Below are 3,910 nucleotides of genomic sequence, written 5' to 3' on the forward strand. Positions count from 1 at the left end.
AAGGCAGGACCCTACAGTGTACAAGCAGCTCCCAACCACCCCCCAGATGCAAGTCCGAAAGGTGTACAAGCAGCTCCCAACACCCCCCCAAACGCAAGCCCCTACTGTGTACAAGCAGCTCCCAATCCCCACAGATACAGATCCCTACATTGTACAACCAGCTTCCAACCCCCCTATATGCAGGCCCCGACCCCCCCAGACACAGTCCCCAAAGGTGTACAAGCAGCTCCACACCCCCCCTAGACACTGGCCCCAACCCTCCCCCCAAGACACAGGCCCCAAAAGCCTGCACATATGCCAAGAAAGTATTAATGCAGGTGCCAAACGCTACAGACAGGTCCAAAAGCACAGGCACACGCCCCAGATGCTCGAGGCCGAGACGTAACTTAGCTTTCTGAATTACTGGAAAGCAGCTTTCGTTCTCAGCGAGGTGTGCGCTGGCCAGCCAGGATGGGGCTTCAGGCACCTCTTCACCTGTGGAAACACACTGCCATCAGACACCGCCACGCCAGACAAACTTTTCCTGTTAAAACACCCTTCTCAGATGCCGTGCGGCATTCAAGTGACCCGCTTTGCTCCAATTCTAAAGACTGATGTTACAGCCCACCTTGCCTGTGGCACCTGATAAACAGAAGAGAAAACAATCGCAGCGCTTGGAAACCATCCCTGCACGTGCTGCTCCTTGTCACTCTCTGGCCTCATCTCAAATCCTCAGCCACTTCTGTGGAGAGCCTGCCATGGCACCTGCAAAGCAAGACGGAGACCTTTCATCGTCACCTCACGCTACTTCACCATTCCGCTCCAACCCAGTTCATGACCAGCCCCCCTACTTACGCAGCTCTTCAGAATGCAGTTTGCTCCTTTGAGCCTGTGCGAGACACCTGTGAAAGAGGAAGAAAAGCATAGGCCAAGGCAGCATCCAAAGCCACAGCACAGCTAGGACAGTTACTCTCATCTGCTGCCTTACCTCTACCCGCTTACCTACCCCGAGGCAGATGCTTCCATCTACCCTCTTAAGCCAGCTACAACACCTCTAAAAGAGAACAGAGGGGACACTTAGAGTGACAGTGAGAACAGCAACCCAACTATAACTGCTCCATCTGTTCATCGCTCACCTTGCCAGAGGCAGCTCTGGGTGTGACGTCCCAGGTTGTACGCTGCGTTTCAGCTTTAACAAATGAAAACATAGAAGGTAATCATTCAGCTGCCAGCATTAGCACCCATCCCTCAACAACACATGGGACCCCATTTCCAATGTTATCGTTTCAAAACAGCAGACAACCTGCCTCGGCACCTCAGAAGTAGACCAAGCCAGTCACTGAGCTGCCGAACAAGTGCTTGACAGTTCCAGAAGGCGCTCTCTCCTTTGACCGGTTCCTCCTAAGGTTTACCTAAGACTGGAGGAAAAAAAAAAAAAAACTCCACATCTACGAGCTTTCAAGATTCAACGACAGACCTATCCTCTAGCACTATTCAAGCACTATGCGAACAGCTGCTCGCAAGCAGCTCAGGTCTCCCCCTCCACATTTGCCAAACACCACGGAGATGACTCTGTGCCAGCTGCCCTTCAGTACGTGCCCAGAGGCAGACCGGATGTCTTTGCCAAAACAGTCCGGACAATGTATTAGTACACCGATGGACTGCCACGTCAGCTACCATCACTAACTGCCAGGCAGGACAGCTCCAGGTCAAACACACACACACAGGCACGCTACAAACATTACGAACAAAACACAGAACACAAGGCGCAAAACAAAAAGACTCCCAGAGGGAAGCCCTACAGCGACAGCAAGTCAGAACAGGTGCTCTGCAGCAGACCCAAGGAGAGACTCAAATGTCACGACATGCAACTGGAAGCAACTGCCAGAACTGGGATGATGGAGGCATAAAAAGCCTGCCTTTAAGACAAGAGACCAGAAGGATGGGGAGTGCAAACCCCAGAAGAAAAATGCTTCGGAAATGAACTCCCAAGACAGAGCTCCTGATGAAGCCCACATGACTTCCGCAACAGCAAGGATGGAAACAGATGCCATCTGAAACCGAATATGATGCACAAGACCTGAAACACATCTGCGCTTTAAGCTGTGACTGCAAGACAAGAAGTGCTCAGATCAGCCCTACGATGATGAAACAAGCATTTAGGACCTTTGGTGTGGCTACCAAGTTGCCCATCTAATCCGTCCAGTGGAAGAAGGCAATGAGGATATCAAGACCTGAGGAGCGCATAACATATGATGATCACATCAAGACACATTTGATACAAAACAAATTACACGCACAGAAGAAGTGATCTCTCTAGGCTCCCACTGCAAGACAAGAAATGCTCAGCTTCCGATTGAGCATCAGCATTATTCCAGTGAGGTCAAGTGTTCAACACCCTCAGGATGGCTTCCCCAGGGCCTGCCAAGCACCAAGAGCAACAGCACAGACAACACAGAACATGGACACCAAGCTGGAACTGCCCTGCCTGGCACGTGCTCAAGCCGTACCTGACAGAATCCCACGCCCCCACACACTGTCTGACCGTAATCAATTCCAAAAGGCCCCATCCACTGCAATGACTTAAAAGCACAGACCCTTGCCCTATGTGTGCATTCAAAACCTGAAAGCAGACATAGCACTTGCCCCCAGCTTAGCTTGGGAATGACGGGAGGCAGGTTCCATCCTCATCAAGGAACACGAAGGCTAGCCAGGACATTGCTTCCGGCACGAGGCTCCTCTTCACCTGCAGAAATAAAGTGCCATCGGGCACTGGCACACCAGCCAAACTTCTTCCAGTGAAACACCCACCTCAAAAACAAAACAGTAGTCCACTGACCTGCTCTGCTACTGAAGTCAGATAGACAAACTCGAGACAACTGCCCGCCTTCCCCTGCCAACCACCCCCAAACACACAGTATTGGCCCCTGGACTCAATTCTCAGGGGTCACAATCCATCCTCAAGGTGGGCCACAGAGGCCAACTAGGATGTTCCCAGTATCTTCTTCATCCCCGGAAAAGAGGAGTCACCCAGAGATGGGACCAATAGACTACCAAACCAAAACCAATGCCCTTTTTCCAACTTTACTCCACTCACCTTCCCGATCCAGGCTTAGCACTTCCATTTACGGTGCTGAGCCAAGGTCACATAGCTTAAACCAAGGAGAAAGAACAAACAAACGTGACAATCCACAAAACAGTCTATACCCACTCCTCTTCTTTCCTCCCCTACCCCAACAGCCAAGAAGCCCCAGACCCACGTTCCCCAACCCAGTACCACCGCTTCGCTCATCTAACATCCCAAGGAGATGCATCACGCTCCCAGCTCCTCTTGCGCTCCGAGCATCTCCAGCATTTCAGGAACTGGAACCGCTGATGCCTGGCACACCTCAGGAACGTGGCAGGAGGTGTACTCTGCTGTCGCAAGGTGCTTCCGAAGCCTGCCCAACAGGCAAAGCAGACTAACACAATCCACCGACCAACTCAGGGCTCACACTGCCTTCCTCTCACCCTTGTGCCTCATTCAAGTGTCCGTGCCCATGCCCTGGGCTACAAGAAACAAAAAGAGAAGGTCATATCCGTGATGGACACGCAAACAGTACAGCTCCTTGCAGAGGACTCAAACACAGAGATGAGAGCCAGAAAAAAAAAACACCCTCAGGTCCACAAATGCCAGAAGGCCATGAATGCACAGCAGCCCCAACAGGGGTAATCACAGACTTATCCTTTACAGATGAAAAAGGTGACCCCTGCTCAGTCTCTCCGTAATACTGCATTTATGCGGTCAAGCCCCTTGCGATGCGTACTGAAGCTCTTTGTGAAGCCTCTGGACAGATACACAAACGGCTTGATATATCTAGAGATTAAAAGATAACCCAAAAAAAAAAACAGCAACCATACCCCACAAGTTCCCAATAGGAAGTTAGCCAGC

The 3,910-nt window shown here is 51.3% G+C and overlaps 1 long non-coding RNA gene across 4 annotated transcripts; it reads right to left on the bottom strand.

Annotated features, from left to right (window-relative positions):
• Positions 1-266: 266 nt before the first annotated feature.
• LOC310890972 lies at positions 267-3,248 on the bottom strand. Of its 4 annotated transcripts, XR_014577370.1 has the most exons (8): positions 3,077-3,248; positions 2,626-2,725; positions 1,283-1,397; positions 1,116-1,168; positions 986-1,033; positions 835-881; positions 608-744; positions 267-474 (listed from the first exon to the last, which is right to left on the bottom strand). It is a non-coding gene; the product is annotated as an uncharacterized lncRNA (long non-coding RNA). The 4 variants fall into 4 exon arrangements; XR_014577371.1 differs by lacking the exon at positions 3,077-3,248 and having other exon boundaries at positions 1,295-1,397; positions 2,626-3,069; XR_014577372.1 differs by lacking the exon at positions 3,077-3,248 and having other exon boundaries at positions 269-474; positions 1,287-1,397; positions 2,626-3,069.
• Positions 3,249-3,910: the final 662 nt, after the last annotated feature.

Source organism: Anser anser (genome assembly GCF_964211835.1).
Source record: "Anser anser genome assembly, contig: HAP1_SCAFFOLD_177, whole genome shotgun sequence".
Taxonomy (NCBI): Eukaryota; Metazoa; Chordata; class Aves; order Anseriformes; family Anatidae; genus Anser; species Anser anser.